The 18683-nt window shown below is 44.1% G+C and overlaps 1 long non-coding RNA gene across 1 annotated transcript; it reads left to right on the top strand.

Annotated features, from left to right (window-relative positions):
- The first annotated feature begins 2408 nt into the window (after window positions 1–2408).
- On the top strand, window positions 2409–13994 carry LOC140116575 (uncharacterized). Its single transcript, XR_011852827.1, has 3 exons — window positions 2409–2463; window positions 3881–4026; window positions 13433–13994. It is a non-coding gene; the product is annotated as an uncharacterized lncRNA (long non-coding RNA).
- Window positions 13995–18683: the final 4689 nt, after the last annotated feature.

The raw sequence follows: 18683 nt of genomic DNA, 5'->3' as shown, positions 1-18683 counted from the left end.
CTCAAAAGGACACCTCCACAGTGTGGTTTAGAGCTTGGGGGTAAGGGTGCATAACCTGTAGATCCAAAAAGACTCCCGCTGTCTTAGCATTTGAAATCTATTCAGTATTATCGACGGGATCTGTTTGATGGGCGTAATGGAAATCTTGCTGAAATCCTTCTTGTGGTGTAACAGGAAATTGAATGATACACTGTGCTTCAGGAATCCTCGTATCACATTTGTTCTGTGGCTGTTCATACGGAGTTCCTGAGTAGTGCGTCCAATGTATTGCATCTTGCAAGGACATTGTAGGAGGTAAATCACAAAGTCAGATGCACAGTTTAAAAAAGTCTTAATATCAAAGGATTCATGTGTTCAAAGGATTTCTTTTATATGTAATGTTGTCACAGCAGAAGCATCTTGGTTTGCCACACTTATATGAACCCCGGAGTAGGGATCTAAACAATCCTGGTGCCAGAAAGTTTCTCAGCGTTGCTGCTCTTCTGAAAGATATATTGGGCTGGTTGGGTAGTATATCTTTAAGGTATGGTTCGCTTAACAGGATAGGCCAATGCTGTGAGAGGATTTGTTTAATTATTTTATAGTTATCACTGTAAGTCGCTATGAAACTTAAATGGTTAAATGTTGCTTCCTGGTTAGCAGCCCTACTGGTTTTTGGGTGTAGACAGTGTATTGTGCATGGGTGATCCTATTGTTATTATATTGTCAGTTTATAAAAAGGCAAGTAATTTTATTCTGTCAAAATTAACTAAAAAAATATGCTGGCATGTAATACATTTTTTAGTAGTATTATAAACCTTTAGTAACAATAAATAATATAAATTATAATAAAATCTACTTTAACCATTTATGGCTTCCCTGTGTCAGGATTCGGGATGTGTGAATCCACTAGACCACCGCAGGAGGTGGCACTAGTCAACACCTGAGACTAAAGTCTAAGTGGCACCTGGTCTTCACCAGAGCCTGACGCAAAGCGGGTTGGACTTGCAGCGGCAGGGTACCACCAGGTCGTTCCACAGGTGCGACTAGCCAGTGGTGGCAGCCGAGGTCGAGGAACCCTAGCAGGAGACATTCTTGGGGTCAGGTCCTGGCACAAGGTCAGGACAGGCAGCAGAGATGCAACATCAAGTCCAATCTAGGGTCACCAACGGGAGGTCCTGGCAGATGGGAATGGGAACACAGGCACACGGGACACAGGACACGGGAAGTCAGGAGCAGGAACACATGGGAGCAGGAATGCAGGATACACAGGAATACACAGGAATGCTGGAGACACAGAAATGCAGGATAATCGCTAGGGAGCTTTTTCTAAGGCTTTGAGGCATAAAGATCCAGCAGGGGACACTGGAAGGGGCTGAAAATTTAAGCAATGTGGCTGGCCAGCCAGCGCCAATTATCGGCACGCTGGCCCTTTAAATTTCTTGAAGCTGGTGCGCGCACCCTACGAGGCAGGGACACGAGTGCCGCACTGTCAGAGTGGATCGCCTGGGACCTGGAACAGCAGAGAGGGGCAGGAGCACCTGTGACACCCTGCTATGTTGTTGGGAATGTTCAAGATCTAGAAAATGGTTACTAGAAAATCAAGTGATCTAGTTTTTTTCAAAGTTATGTATAATAAAGAGTATGATTGACCATAGAAGAATAGAACTCAAGCACTTATAATACTCCTTGATCTGCTTTTTCAAACTGCTGCAATCCCCTTGATTTTATTTGCTGGAAAGAACTAAAAGGTTAGCATGACTTACAGTGATTTTGTAAGAATCTCTCATCTCTTTTTTATATTATTGATGGATGAATCACATCTCTACCAAAGTGAAACAAACAATACGTGGACAGACATTGTTCCATGACCTTTAATTCTTGATCTCAGCATTTGGCTTTGCATAAAGCTGGCTATTCACTTATTCTCCCATAAGACTGGCTTTTGGCAAAAACCCCAGTGTAGTTATTTTTTGTTTTTACCTGGAATATATCTAAGCATGTACAGAAACTTCTCAGTGCTTTTGGAGTAAATATGATATATTTATTTGTCCTGTTTTATATCTAAAGAGGACCTGTCACCAGAGCCGGATCTACATTGGCGCTCCTGGAGCACTTGCGCCGGGCCCCGGGTTCAGCCCTCTCTCTATGGGGCCCCGGCATCTGGCGCTGTAGATCCGGCCCTGTACACAAGAACATGCTACAGGGGCCCCCGCAGGTATCAGCTGCTAAGTATGGGGCTGCTAAACGCTATTAGCAGCCCCATACTGACACGCACACACTATATGGTACTGTGCCTTTAAGGGACAGATACCATAGAGTGGCAGAAGTGCAGGTAGAGTGACCTCTGCCTGCACTTTCAGTCCTCCACAGACGGCCGATCTATGACTCATAGATCGCGCCGTCTGTGTCTCCACACTGCAGGGGGATGAAGAGCCTTGGTGCAGATCATCCTGTCAGCGCTGCGAGGGATCGTCTGGAAAGGTGAGTGGACTTTTATTATTTTATTGTTTTACAGGGGCCCAGAAAGGAAGATAGAAGATAATTTATATATATTAAGGGGCAAATGTATAGTGGAGGGGGGTATTTATATATGGAGGAGGCACTGTATAGGAGACAGAGGGGGAAGCCACTGTATAGGGGACGAGGGGGGTGTAATTTATATATAGAAGAGTCACTGTATATGGGGGGTGTATTTTATATATGTTGAGGAGCAAATGTATAGTGGAGGGGGGTTATTTATATAGAGGAGCCACTGTATGGGGAGTGGGGGGTGTAATTTATATAGAGAGGAGCCATTGTATAGGGGACGGGAGAGGGTGTAATATATATATAGAGAGAGAGAGAGAGAGAGAGAGAGAGAGAGAGAGAGAGAGAGAGAGAGAGAGAGAGAGAGAGAAGGAACTGTATAGGGGACGAGGGGGTGTAATTTATAAATAGGGAAGCCACTGTATGGGGGACGAGGGGGTGTAATTTATAAATAGGGAAGCCACTGTATAGGGGACGAGGGGGTGTAATTTATAAATAGGGAAGCCACTGTATAGGGGACGAGGGGGTGTAATTTATAAATAGGGAAGCCACTGTATAGGGGACGAGGGGGTGTAATTTATAAATAGGGAAGCCACTGTATAGGGGACGAGGGGGTGTAATTTATAAATAGGGAAGCCACTGTATAGGGGAAGAGGGGGTGTAATTTATAAATAGGGAAGCCACTGTTTAGGGGATGAAGGGGTGTAATTTATAAATAGAGGAGCCACTGTATAGGGGACGAGGGGGTGTAATTTATAAATAGAGGAGCCACTGTATAGGGGACGAGGGGGTGTAATTTTTCATATATAGGGAAGCCACTGTATAGGGGACGAGGGGGGGGTGTAATTTATATATTGGGAAGCCACTGTATAGGGGACGAGGGGGGTGTCATTTATATATAGAGGAGCCACTGTATAGGGGACGGGAGGAGGTGTCATTTATATATAGAGGAGCCACTGTATAGGGGACTGGAGGAGGTGTCATTTATATATAGAGGAGCCACTGTATAGGGGACGGGAGGAGGTGTCATTTATATATAGAGGAGCCACTGTATAGGGGAGGGGGGTGTCATTTATATATAGAGGAGCCACTGTATAGGGGACGGGAGGAGGTGTCATTTATATATAGAGGAGCCACTGTATAGGGGACGGGAGGAGGTGTCATTTATATGTTTTGGGTTTAGTTGTTAAGTGGCGGTTGCTGTATAGCAGGGGCAGCTTTATATAAATGAATGTAAATGGCAGTGTACAGTGAGTGGCCTATAGCAGGGGTACTGTTCATTCATAAATGGGGGTGCCATATATAGCTTTAGTAAGCAGGTGCTGTCTATATATATATCCATGATATTGTCAGTAATTGAGGTATCTTTAAGGGCACAGATGTGCTGCCAAGAGCTGAAGACATCTAGGGGCGAATTCATCACAGCTGGAAGAGTTACACCGGATGAAGAAGAGATCCCAGTCTACAGGGGGCGCTATAGAGGCTGTAATGAGGTTGTAATGAAGAAGACAGTAAACAGTGAGTAATCAGATATAATTATATTAAAATATTTTTGTTTATCTGCAGAGCATTTCATTTTTAATTTTAATGCATTTTTTGGTACTGTTTTTTTATTGAGTATGTGTTAGGTGGTATTATTTTGCAGTGGTAATGGTAGCGGTCTGGTGGTATTATTTTGCAGTAGTAATGGTGGCAGTCTGGTGGTATTATTCAGTCATACCGCAGCGATAATGGTAGTGGTGTGGTCATATTATTCAGACATGATGCAGTGGTAATGGTAGTGGTGTGGTGGTATTATTCAGTCATGATGCAGGGGAAATGGTAGTGGTGTGGCGGTATTATTCAGACATGATGCAGTGGTAATGGTAGTGGTGTGGGGGCACAGTGTGGTCATTTATGGTGTGAGGGGTATATATGATATATGTGGGGTACATTGTGGTCAGTTGTAGTGTGAGGGGTATATATGATATATGGGGGGCACAGTGTGGTCATTTATGGTGTGAGGGGTATATATGAAATATGTGGGGGCACAGTGTGGTCAGTTGTAGTGTGAGGGGTATGTATGATATATATGTGGGGGTACAGTGTGGTCAGTTGTAGTGTGAGGGGTATATATGATATATGGGGGGCTCAGTGTGGTCATTTATGGTGTGAGGGGTATATATGAAATATGTGGGGGCACAGTGTGGTCAGTTGTAGTGTGAGGGGTATGTATGATATATATGTGGGGGCACAGTGTGGTCAGTTGTAGTGTGAGGGGTATATATGATATATGGGGGGCTCAGTGTGGTCAGTTGTAGTGTGAGGGGTATATATGAAATATGTGGGGGCACATTGTGGTCAGTTGTAGTGTGAGGGGTATGTATGATATATATGTGGGGTACAGTGTGGTCAGTTGTGGTGTAAGTGGTATATATGATATATATGGGGGGCTCAGTGTGGTCATTTATGGTGTGAGGGGTATATATGAAATATGTGGGGGCACAGTGTGGTCAGTTGTAGTGTGAGGGGTATATATGATATATGTGGGGGCACAGTGTGGTCAGTTGTAGTGTGAGGGGTATGTGTAAAAATACTGGAATCCCTCCGTATGGTGCCCCCGAAATAACCAGGGTAACTCAATGGGAGAAGGGAATAGGAAGGGAGAGAGGAACAAACAGGCGCTTTCCTAGTGTAGTAGGTTGATACAGAGAATACAGGTGTATAGGGTAAGTATCATGCGCTCACCTTGTAGCGCTAATGTTAGCGCTTATATGCAGAGTTGTCCTATGTGGCTTGCCGGTTCCTCCTTCCTCACGGTTATCTGCTCCAAGGATTCAGACGACGCTGTGGTAATATGTAGAAGAGCCCAGAGGTCTGGATTACGGAAGGTACCTGGTGTCGGCGCTCATGAACGGACTGCTCCGCGAATGGTTGACTACTTAAAATAGTGTTTTATTGAAAATGCAACGCGTTTCGGCCCGGGAAACGGGCCTTCGTCAGGCATAAAACATTATGAAGTACACACATTCTCAGTTGTATATATACATATATCTGCCCGGTGACCGGAAATGGTCATAGGGGGGGCACGTTAGAACTGCCGGTCAGTCTAAAACAGTATTAAATACATTGAACATAACTAGATATAAAAAAGATATAAAAATGATAGAGTTCCTGGTTATAAAAGACAATTATATAATCATAATTAGTCAAAATGCAGGTCTAAAAGATAAACCGGATGGTAGAGGTTACTTGAAGTTACTTGTGACGTCCGGCTTCCGGTTTGCCGATTGACTTCCGGATAGCCGGCGTCCCGTTGCTAGGCAATGTGGCTGTTACCTGCCGAGCTCAAGACCTTCCGGTGTATGTTTGGTTGCGGGGCAACCCTCGTGTTATGGTATAATCAGCACGGGAGGGAGATACAGTGTGGACACACAGTGTATTTCAGTAAGTAGTTTAAAACGATTAATGGGTATTAATGAGTCAGGAAGGGGATACACAAATTCATATTGTGGAATCCCCTAACAAACTAAGAAAGATCGAAATGAACCAAACAACTAAGAATACATCTAACGGAGTGAAGAAATGTGGTCATCCAAAGTGTCTTTGTTGCAAAAGCATTAACGTGGGAGCAAAACACCTGACATCAAAACTCACGGGAGAAAGGTTTATGATTAAACAGAATCTGTCCTGCAGTTCCAACTTCGTCATATACGTAATAGACTGCATTTGTGGTCTCCAGTACGTGGGGAGGACGGTGCAATCCCTTCGAGTCCGATTGAACGGACATAGACACAGAGCCAAAACGGGCTTTCTACAACACAGTCTCTCCAAGCACCTGACTATAGAAAAGAACTGTTCTTTTGAAACCCTTATTGTGACTCCTTTAGAACAGATTTCTGTCCATCAACACAACAGAACCAAAACCCTCAATAGAAGAGAAGCATTCTGGATATATAAGCTAAATACCCTAACACCGAATGGTCTAAATGAAAAACTCGAAACAATATAACAAAATAATTATTATCTATATCCGCATTAATCTCTCCTCATATTTATTATTTATTTATTATTATCAACATTTTAATTCTAATTACATTTAGTTTTTTATAAAAGAAAAGTTCTGATTCCACAATATGAATTTGTGTATCCCCTTCCTGACTCATTAATACCCATTAATCGTTTTAAACTACTTACTGAAATACACTGTGTGTCCACACTGTATCTCCCTCCCGTGCTGATTATACCATAACACGAGGGTTGCCCCGCAACCAAACATACACCGGAAGGTCTTGAGCTCGGCAGGTAACAGCCACATTGCCTAGCAACGGGACGCCGGCTATCCGGAAGTCAATCGGCAAACCGGAAGCCGGACGTCACAAGTAACTTCAAGTAACCTCTACCATCCGGTTTATCTTTTAGACCTGCATTTTGACTAATTATGATTATATAATTGTCTTTTATAACCAGGAACTCTATCATTTTTATATCTTTTTTATATCTAGTTATGTTCAATGTATTTAATACTGTTTTAGACTGACCGGCAGTTCTAACGTGCCCCCCCTATGACCATTTCCGGTCACCGGGCAGATATATGTATATATACAACTGAGAATGTGTGTACTTCATAATGTTTTATGCCTGACGAAGGCCCGTTTCCCGGGCCGAAACGCGTTGCATTTTCAATAAAACACTATTTTAAGTAGTCAACCATTCGCGGAGCAGTCCGTTCATGAGCGCCGACACCAGGTACCTTCCGTAATCCAGACCTCTGGGCTCTTCTACATATTACCACAGTGTGAGGGGTATGTATGATATATATGTGGGGGTACAGTGTGGTCAGTTGTAGTGTGAGGGGTATATATGATATATGTGGGGGCACAGTGTGGTCAGTTGTAGTGTGAGGGGTATATATGATATATGGGGGGCTCAGTGTGGTCAGTTGTAGTGTGAGGGGTATATATGAAATATGTGGGGGCACATTGTGGTCAGTTGTAGTGTGAGGGGTATGTATGATATATGTGGGGTACAGTGTGGTCAGTTGTGGTGTAAGTGGTATTGTTAGGATTGGTACACAAAAGACAGGGGATAGTGTGCCCTGAGCTTGCCCCAACCTCTGTCCCTTCCTATAGCCCCCCCACGCTAAACCGTGGGGCGACTACTTGAAGACTCGAAATATTCTGGGTAAGTGTGGGAAGGGGAACACAAACAGACTGACAAACATAAAACATAAAAGAATCGTAAACAAGCCGGAGTCACAACTAGAGGGTACGTCAAAAGCAGAATCAGTAAGCAAGAGTCAAAGTCCAAAACTAGCCGAGTTAGCAACAATATAGATACAGATACAGAGCAATACAAACTAGCAGCAACCAGGTGGAGAAAGGGATTTTCAAACACTGGCACTGGTGACTAGTGAAGCTGCAATTTATGCAGCCAGAACTCCACCTCCAGAACCTGATAGGTGCTGGACAGCATCTGGGAATTAACCCCTCATGGTGCAGAAACAACCAAGCACCAAGCAGAGGTTCAAAGTCCCAGCCACTCCTAGACAGCGCGAGATCTTAGCAGCCGCTGCCCAGGACGAGAGGTGGAATTTGCGCGGATACGCGCCGGGGTTCGGAGAACGCTGCTGGTACCACAAGAAGAACCAGAAGTCCCAGCAATCTCCCTAGCGAACCTGACAGTACCCCCCCCCTGACGGGGGGCCTTCGGACCCCTAGATCTTAAAGATGGCTTCTGAGGGTAGGTCTGATGAAATAACCTGAGTAACCGTGGAGCATGAACATCTCTAGCCGGAACCCAAGACCTATCCTCAGGACCAAAACCTTTCCAATGGACCAGGTACTGCAGGGAGTTACCTACCCATCTGGAATTCACCACCTTTTCCACCTCAAATTCCAGATTCCCCTCCACAATAGATGGAGAAGGAGGGTCAGAAAGAGGCAAAACAGGCTCAACATAGCGCTTCAGAAGACTCTTATGGAAGGTGTTATGGACCCGCCACCCTGCTGGAAGTGTAATCTTGAAGGAAACCGGGTTAACAATATGAGTAACAACAAACGGACCCACAAACCTGGGCGCAAACTTCAAAGAGGGGACCTTCAATTTAAGGTTTTTTGTTGATAACCACACTTTATCCCCCACCACAAACGTATCAGATTTAGTGCGCCTTCTTTCAGTTTGTTGGACCATAGAATTTTGTGCCCTCTGAATATTCTCCCGAACTTGTGACCAGAGCGAGCGCAACTTGGATGTAATGGCTTCCGCTCGAGGAATATTAGAGACAGGCACAGATGAAAAAGAGAAACGTGGATGAAAACCATAATTGCAGAAAAACGGAGATACCTGTGTGGACGAACTACAGTGGTTATTAATAGCAAATTCTGCCAACGGAAGGAATTTCACCCACTGGTCCTGACTGTCCGAGACAAAGAGTCGCAGATATTGAATCATCTCCTGATTCATTCTCTCGGACTGACCATTAGACTCAGGATGAAACGCTGAGGAGAATGACAGATTAACTTCCAGTCTAGAACAAAATGCTCGCCAAAATTTGGAAACAAATTGTACGCCCCTATCAGACACAATATCATCTGGTATACCATGGAGGCGTACAATGTTCTGTATAAACAAATCAGCCAATTCTTCAGCTGAAGGTAACTTTTTTAATGGAACAAAGTGTCCCATCTTGGAGAAACGGTCCACTACCACCCAAATCACTGTATAGCCTTGAGATGCTGGCAGATCAGTGACAAAATCCATTGACACTTTAGACCATGGCCTGGTGGGAACTGGAAGCGGAAGAAGAGGCCCCTCAGGACGTCTCCTGGGAGTCTTTCCTCGCGCACAGACCTGACAGGCTTGGACAAATGCGTGCACATCATTAGTCATGTGAGGCCACCAGTAACTTCTCTTTAAGAGATCCAAGGTACTCCGCATTCCCGGATGACCTGCCAATACTGAGCAATGCGTCTCCTCCAACACTCTCAAACGACAAGAAAGAGGAACAAATAATTTGCCTTCCGGAAGGTCTTTGGGTGCAGATTTTTGTCCTGCTAAAATTTGAGAGGAGAGGTGGGAGGAGACAGCTGCCAACACAACACCTGGAGACAAAATATTACTGTCCGTAGTCGCTGGAAGCTCAGGAGTCCCGAAGCTACGGGACAAGGCATCAGCCTTCACATTTTTTGACCCAGGTCGGTAGGTGACCACAAAATTAAAGCGAGAGAAAAACAAGGCCCACCTAGCCTGACGTGAGTTCAAACGCTTAGCAGTATCCAAATATACTAAGTTCTTATGATCTGTGAGCACAGTTATCGGATGAAGAGCTCCTTCCAAAAAGTGTCGCCAGACTTCAAATGCCCACTTAATGGCAAGGAGCTCTCGATTACCAATATCATAATTCCTCTCACAAGAGGAAAACTTTCTAGAGAAATATGCACAGGGCCTAAGTCTGGTGAGAGTGGAGGACCCCTGAGACAACACTGCACCTACTCCTACCTCGGAGGCATCAACCTCCACAACAAACGGTAGAGAGAGGTCAGGTTGAACCAAAACTGGGGCTGACGAGAATGCCGCTTTTAAAGTTTCAAACGCTGAGCAAGCGGCAGGGGACCAGTTGTTTGGATCAGCACCCTTACGGGTCAGATCCGTGAGGGGTTTGGCGATCACAGAAAAGTTCTTTATAAAGTTCCGATAATAGTTAGCGAAACCTAAAAATCGTTGTAGGGCCTTAAGATTGGTAGGCCGAACCCAGTCCGTGAGCGCCTGAACCTTACTCGGATCCATCTGTACATCAGAGGGAGTCACAACATAACCTAAGAAGGAAACCTTCTGGACGCAAAAAACACACTTTTCCAGCTTAGCGAAGAGGTGGTTTTTGCGCAACCTGGTAAGTACTTGGCGGAGATGTTGCTGGTGAGAAACCATATCAGGAGAAAAAATCAAAATATCGTCTAGATACACCACCATAAACACACCGATGTAATCATGAAAAATGGAGTTCATAAAGCCTTGAAAAACCGCTGGGGCATTACTCAAACCAAAGGGCATAACCAGGTATTCAAAGTGCCCCAAAGGTGTATTAAATGCGGTTTTCCACTCATCCCCTTCTCGGACCCGAATCAGGTTATAAGCCCCTCTGAGATCTAATTTAGAGAAAACTTGGGCCCCAGAAACCTGATTTAAGAGATCCGGGATCAAGGGGAGGGGACCTGAGTTTTTTACCGTTATCTTATTTAATTCTCGATAGTCAATACACGGCCGTAAACCACCATCTTTTTTCTCAACAAAAAAGAACCCGGCCCCAGTGGGCGACTCAGAGGGACGAATATGTCCGATTGCCAAACTCTCATCAATATAACTCTTCAGTGCCTCCCGTTCTGGTACTGACAGGTTATATATACGACCCTTTGGCAATCTAGCATCAGGAAGAAGGTCAATTTTACAATCAAACTCCCTGTGAGGAGGAAGGACTTGGGACAAGGGTTTTGAAAACACATCTGAGTAGTCCGAGAGAAAACCTGGAAGACCCTGATCTTCCGTCACTACTGTACATAGTGAAACTCTGGTCAGGTGATCCTTACAGTGAGGACCCCAATGAACCAGCTCCAGAGTTTCCCAATTAATTACCGGATTATGGATCCGGAGCCAGGGTAGACCAAGAATGACATTTTCAGACAGGTTTTCCATAACTAGAAAAGAACACCATTCTTCATGCATAGCTCCTACCATAAGCTTTATCTGCGGGGTTCTGAATTTGATCAACCCTGCCTGTAGAGGGGTCAAATCCGCACCCGACATCTGGATAGGAGTGGACAATGGAATCAATGACATGCAAAACTGAGAGACAAAATTATAATCGATTAAATTAGTCGCAGCACCTGAATCCAAAAAGGCGCGACCAGTGCAGGAAACAGACTGAAACTTAACCGTACAAGGTAAATACATTCTAGACACAATAGGGAGTACCTGAGCTCCTAAGCAGTCCCCCCGACTACTGCTTAGGAGCGGAAGTTTTCCTGCTGCTGCCTCTTGGAACAGGTGTTGATCTGATGATCAGGACTTCCACAGTAGAAACAAAGATGGCGTCTTATTCGATGTTGCTTCCGCTGTGCAGGAGAGATGCTATCCAGCTCCATGGATTCCAATTCTGGACTACCTGGAGACGGACTGGCCGCTGGCTGACAGTCCGAGGACACCCGAGGTGATCGCCTGGATCTTAGGCGACGATCAACTCGGATGACCAGAGTCATAGCATCATCTAATGTCTGAGGCTCGGCATAAGCTAAGACTAAATCCTGTACTCTGTCTGACAGTCCGGACATAAATTGGTCTTTTAGGGCGCAGTCATTCCATTGAGAGTCAGTCACATACTGTCTGAACTGGGCACAATAATCTTCTGCTGTCCGTTTTCCCTGACACAGAGATCTAAGGTGGGAAACTGCAAGTGCTCGCCGGTCAGGTTCGTCATAAATCTGGCCTAAAGCAGAAAAAAAAGCGTCAAGAGAAGAACGGGATGGAGAGTCAGGTGGGAGAGAAAAAGCCCAATTTTGCGGATCCCCACGCAACAGGGAAATTACCACGCCCACCCTTTGAATCTCTGTGCCCGATGAACGAGGGCGTAAAGAAAAGTAAAGTTTACAGCCCTCCCGAAATGAAAAAAAAATGGTCACCAAAAAACACGTCAGGGAGAGGAACCTTAGGTTCAGGCGTGGGTGGCAGTGGATCCTGCGGTGATGTCTGCCGTGGAACCTGCATAGATTCCTGAATTTGGAGACGGGAAGCTAGATCCTGAACAAGCTGAGTTAGGGTCTGGACCTGAGCGACCACAGCTGACAAAGGCTCCATGGAAGGAGAGAATGTAGCAGGTCGGATACAGGATGCAGACCTATGTGTGGCCAGTGTTTCTGTTAGGATTGGTACACAAAAGACAGGGGATAGTGTGCCCTGAGCTTGCCCCAACCTCTGTCCCTTCCTATAGCCCCCCCACGCTAAACCGTGGGGCGACTACTTGAAGACTCGAAATATTCTGGGTAAGTGTGGGAAGGGGAACACAAACAGACTGACAAACATAAAACATAAAAGAATCGTAAACAAGCCGGAGTCACAACTAGAGGGTACGTCAAAAGCAGAATCAGTAAGCAAGAGTCAAAGTCCAAAACTAGCCGAGTTAGCAACAATATAGATACAGATACAGAGCAATACAAACTAGCAGCAACCAGGTGGAGAAAGGGATTTTCAAACACTGGCACTGGTGACTAGTGAAGCTGCAATTTATGCAGCCAGAACTCCACCTCCAGAACCTGATAGGTGCTGGACAGCATCTGGGAATTAACCCCTCATGGTGCAGAAACAACCAAGCACCAAGCAGAGGTTCAAAGTCCCAGCCACTCCTAGACAGCGCGAGATCTTAGCAGCCGCTGCCCAGGACGAGAGGTGGAATTTGCGCGGATACGCGCCGGGGTTCGGAGAACGCTGCTGGTACCACCAGAAGAACCAGAAGTCCCAGCAATCTCCCTAGCGAACCTGACAGGTATATATGATATATATGGGGGGCTCAGTGTGGTCATTTATGGTGTGAGGGGTATATGTGAAATATGTGGGGGCACAGTGTGGTCAGTTGTAGTGTGAGGGGTATATATGATATATGTGGGGGCACAGTGTGGTCAGTTGTAGTGTGAGGGGTATATATGATATATGTGGGGGCACAGTGTGGTCAGTTGTACTGTGAGGGGTATATATGATATATGTGGGGGCACAGTGTGGTCAGTTGTGGTGTGAGGGGTATATATGATATATATGTGGGGGTATAGTGTGGTCAGTTGTAGTGTGAGGGGTATATATGATATATGTGGGGGCACAGTGTGGTCAGTTGTGTTGTAAGGGGTATTTAAATATATGTATATAGGATGATGCCAACCAGTTCTGTTTTATAAACCTGCAGAGATGAGTCTTGGCTGCAAGAAGTCTCCCTGAAGATTAGACAGGAGGGAAGAGACAACATCAGGGGCGTCACCTGAGGACTGGGATCTACTACTATATAGTTACTATATGCTGGTACATACTGGTCTGTCTGTATAGGTTATCATATAGTATTGCAGTATTATCCAGTCATTATGTAGTGGTGATAATCAGGATGTAATGTTATTATTTGGTCCTGGTACAGAGGTGTCATTAGTGATATTGCCCTTTGCTCGGTGGTGTTCATCAAGTTCATCAATAAATGGAGTTTATATGTGGTAAATCATTGGTAATACTGGTCTGTGTACAGAGTCTTGTGTTCAGTATCAGGATGTTGGTATTTTATTTATGTTGTGGTGATGCTGTGGGTTGCAGTTTCGAGGCATCTTTTGGAATAGTTTGGAATATTGGTTTTATGATAGTTTTAATTGGTAACAGTATTGTGGTATCATTATCTGGTAGTAGTATGGCGCTGATATTTGTAATAGGATAACTATGTGGTATCTTTTTTTCACATATATTGTTGTGGAAGGGGGCCCAGCGTTGGCTGCCGAGCTGGGGGGCCCCATCTTAAATGAGGTGCTCCATACCGCTGGGACCCTTAATCTGGCCCTGCCTGTCACCCAATTTATCAGCACTAGGAGCTGCTTACTAAAGTAAGCAGCTCCTAGTGCTTGATCAAACGCCGCAGTGTGAGAGTGATAGTGTTACCGTAAACGTCCGGTAACGCTATCAAACACTGCGGCGGGGTACAATGTAATTGTCGGACAGCTCGCAAAGCTGTCCGACGTATTCATGAGGGGGCGGGGTTGGGGCGTGGCTAGGGGCGGTGACTGCCGCCTAGCACGCGGCAGTCACTGCCGGCCTATGGAGCTAGCAGGGCGTTCCGGGGAAGAGGCAGCGCCTCGGACCGCCCCCCCATGAATACATCGGACAGCTTTGCAAGCTGTCCGATGATTACATTGCACCCCTCCGCAGTGTTTGATAGCGTTACCGGAGGTTTCTGGTAACGCTATCACTATAACACTGCGGCGTTTGATCAAGCACTAGGAGCTGCTTACTTTAGTAAGCAGCTCCTAGTGACGAAAATTTAGGTGACAGGTCCTCTTTAAGGAAAATACTTAGGAACAGACACTACTGCATTAGAAATGAATAATACCACCACACTATATCATGACTGAATACTACCGCACTACCACACCACTACCATTAGCACTTTTTTATGAGTGAATAATAGCTCCTCACTGCTACCTTTACGATTGTATTAATACTGAATAATTCTGCAACATCGCTAACACTGCATCATGACTTAATAATACCGCCACATTACTACCATTACCACTATTTCATGACGAATAATACCGCCGCACCACTACCATTACCACTGCATTATTACTGAATATTACCACCACACCATTACCATTACCCCTGAATCATGATCGAATAATAGCACCACACCACTACCATTACCACTGCATCATGACTGAATAACACCACAAGACCAGTACCATTACCTCTGGATCATGACTGAATAATACCACGATACCACTAACATTATCCCTGCATCATGACCGAATAAAAATATCACCATACTGCTACCTATGACACTGCAAAAGTATACCCGCACAAATATATGTAATGAAAGACAATACATAAAAACTAATTAACCAAATTAAAAATGAAATGCTCTGCAGATTATCTAAGAGATTATAATATAATTCTATCTGATGACTCACTGTTTACTGTCTTCTACATTGCAACCTCATTACAGCCTCTATAGCACCCCCTGTAGTGTCAGTTCTTGGTAGCGCAACTCCCCACTGTGCCCTGAAAGATACCACAATTGCTTACAGTATAATGGAACCTATACACTCACCGGCCACTTTATTAGGTACACCATGCTAGTAACGGGTTGGACCCACTTTTGCCTTCAGAACTGCCTCAATTCTTCGTGGCATAGATTCAACAAGGTGCTGGAAGCATTCCTCAGAGATTTTGGTCCATATTGACATGATGGCATCACACAGTTGCCGCAGATTTGTAGGCTGCACATCCTTGATGCGAATCTCCCGTTCCACCACATCCCAAAGATAGAGAAGACGAAAATAAAGGTGAGGATCGGCACTCCAGGCTGACTAAAACATGGTACTTCTTTATTCAAAATTCCTTAAAATCCATAAAGAGGTCATAGTGCATAGTCCATAGACCTACGCGTTTCGAACATTAACATTAGTTCTTACTCATGGTCTGAGAAACATTGGCAAGGACTTGCATTTAAAAAGAGGATACAACAGGTGGAACTAACTACGTTGATTAGCACATGCGCGAAGTGGAATAGCCGAGTGTGTTGATGTGTAAACATGGAAACAAGGTGTTAACTATTAGCAAATTTGTTGCAATACATTTGAAACATATATCGGTTGCAGTGCTTGTAGTGGACAAAGTCACATAATATATTAATAGAGATACATTGTGTCTGTTTTGTTATTAAGACCGCTGGGCATACGTGTATCTAACTGGAGGATCCACAACATTTCTCGATTACGGAGTTTGTGTGTACGATCTCCGCCTCTGCTAGGGGCGGTAACTCTTTCTATGCCAGTAACCAGAAGGTACGAGAGATCCCCGTCATGTCTTTCTAAAAAATGTTTAGATAGACTAGATATGTTCTTGTCAGTCAAGCGTATTTTGGAGCCGTCCGTCATATGTTCTGCAATCCTTTTCTTTAGAGGGCGGATTGTACTGCCCACGTAATGAAGATTGCATTGTGTGCATTCCGCTAAATATACTACATATTTTGTGTTGCAGTTAATAAATGATTTTATGCTCCATTCTCTGTTGGTAATGATATTAGAAAATGTAGTAGTGTTACGCATGTGGCTACAGCAATTACATCTGTTGCCCCCACATCTGTAAGAGCCTTTGACAGAAAGCCATGTGCAATGGCCTCTGTTATGCTGTGAGACATATGTTGAGGGGGAGACTGTGTTGCCAATTGTGCGTGCCCTACGTGATATGAACTGGCATCCATTGTTCAAGATTTGTTTTAGTTTGCTGTCTGCTGTCAACATAGGTAAGTATTTCTTGATTATGGTTACTATTTGTTCAAATTGATTACTGTATGTGGTAGAAAAAACCACCTCAGCATGAGTATTAGATTTGCGTCGGCCGTCAGATAGTAGTGATCGTCTCGTTTTGGTCTTGGCTATATCTATAGCTCTTTGTATGTCAGATTTGTGATATCCTCTTTCAGTCAACCTTGCAGTTATAACGTCACATTCTCGAGAAAAGGATACCTCTGTGCTGCAACTCCTGCGAGCACGAATGAACTCGCCGACTGGCAAATTCCTTACCACATGACGGGGATGACAGCTAGAAGCTTGTAACACCGAATTACCATTGGTACTTTTACGGTATAGTTCTGTCTGTATTGATTGTGTCCTTGAATCACCCATCAACATGACATCTAAATATGGGATTTTATGTCTATTAGTTTCATAGGTAAATGATAGGTTACAGTCGTTGTCATTAATATACCGTATAAACTCAATGACGTCCTGCTCACATCCGTCCCATATGAGCAGGGCGTCATCTATATATCTTCCGTACCAGTGTATTTTACTGATAAAAGAGTTAGTACTGCTATACAGGTAGTTGCGTTCCCACCAGGCTACATAAATGTTAGCCAATGATGGCGAAAAACAAGACCCCATCGGGCACCCCTGGATCTGCACATAAAAGGTTTTGTTAAACGAGAAGAAATTATTGGTGAGTAGTATGTGGGTAACTGCAAGGATATATTGTTGTAGCTCATAAGAATAATCAGTAAAAAGACTCATATGTTGTTCTAGAGCTATTAGTGCTTTATCATGAGGTATATTAGTGTATAGTGAGACTATATCACACGTAATCCACAAAAACCTCTCTCTCCATTCTAATTTCTCCATAATTTGCAATACTTGTTTAGTATCTTGTATGTAGCCCGGTAAAGCTTTCACCATGGGCTGCAGATGAGAGTCTAGCCACCCACTAAGTCGTTCCAAAAGAGAATTTACTCCAGAAATAATGGGGCGTAAAGGTGGGGGAAAAATATTTTTGTGTGTTTTAGGAAACGCATGAAAAATAGGGCACAAAGGGAAATCTGGAACCAAAAAAGAAGCCTCTTTTTCTGTGTGCAAACCCAGGGATAACCCCCACTGTATGTTTGCTATTACCTTCTGTTTGATGTCATTGGTGGGGTCACTGGTTAATGTTTTATATACCATGTTATCATTTAGCATAGACATTATACATTTTTCATAGAGGCCACTGTCCATAACAACAATAGAACCGCCTTTATCCGCCATGCGGACGGTTACATTTTCATTATTCTGAAGCTCCTTCAGTGCCTTCTCTTGTGCCTTGGACAAATTGCGGTGTAAATGTTGGTGTTTGTTGTTAAGTTCCTGTAGATCCCTTTCCACCAGCGTTTGGAACATGTCCATTTCATTAGTTCTAGACCCTATAGGGTAGAATTTGGTATTTTTGATGGATATTGATGGCACATTATTTTGCTTGATTTTATTCTCGTCTGACAATTGTTGCAGATTATATATTACACATTGGTCCCGGAAAGTATGGTCTTTAAACTCGTTATATATATCCTGATGGGGTATCTCTGGAACGTTAGCTGTTTGGTTTAAATCCACCGGATCTTGGTTGTAAAAATGTCTCTTAAGGGTCAATAACCGTACAAATTTATTAACGTCCAGCAGTGTATGGTATAAGTCAAAATTAGTGGTAGGTACAAAGTTAAGACCTTTGGCAAGAACCTGTTTTTGTTCTGTGGTGAGAACACAGGCAGATAGATTTAGTACGGTCAATTCTTCCGCTTCTTGTTGCTGTTGGAATTTGTCGCCCTGGTGTTGTATTGTGCGCTTGTGTCTTTTTCCTGCACGTCTTGTGCGTTTTTTTGATTTTGGTTTTTGGAGTTTTTTTGATGTTGTTGTGTTTTGTTGTTTTTTGTCTGATCTGGCTTGTAAGTTTGTCGGGTTTGATTATTTGCAGTTGCACCTTCACTATCAGAGTCCTCTGAGACCGCATCTGTTGACTCCTGTTCAGATGACGTAAAGCCCACTTTATTTGTACTCTGGGAATATTTACGTCTATTTGTGTTTCTTAAGATGGATGATGTGGCACGGTTGTGTCTCCTGTAGGCATGCCACGTATACACACAATCTTTCTCATAATCTCGC

The sequence above is a fragment of the Engystomops pustulosus genome, chromosome 2 (genome assembly GCF_040894005.1).
Source record: "Engystomops pustulosus chromosome 2, aEngPut4.maternal, whole genome shotgun sequence".
Taxonomy (NCBI): domain Eukaryota; kingdom Metazoa; phylum Chordata; class Amphibia; order Anura; family Leptodactylidae; genus Engystomops; species Engystomops pustulosus.
This window is presented reverse-complemented; position numbering and strand designations above follow the sequence as displayed.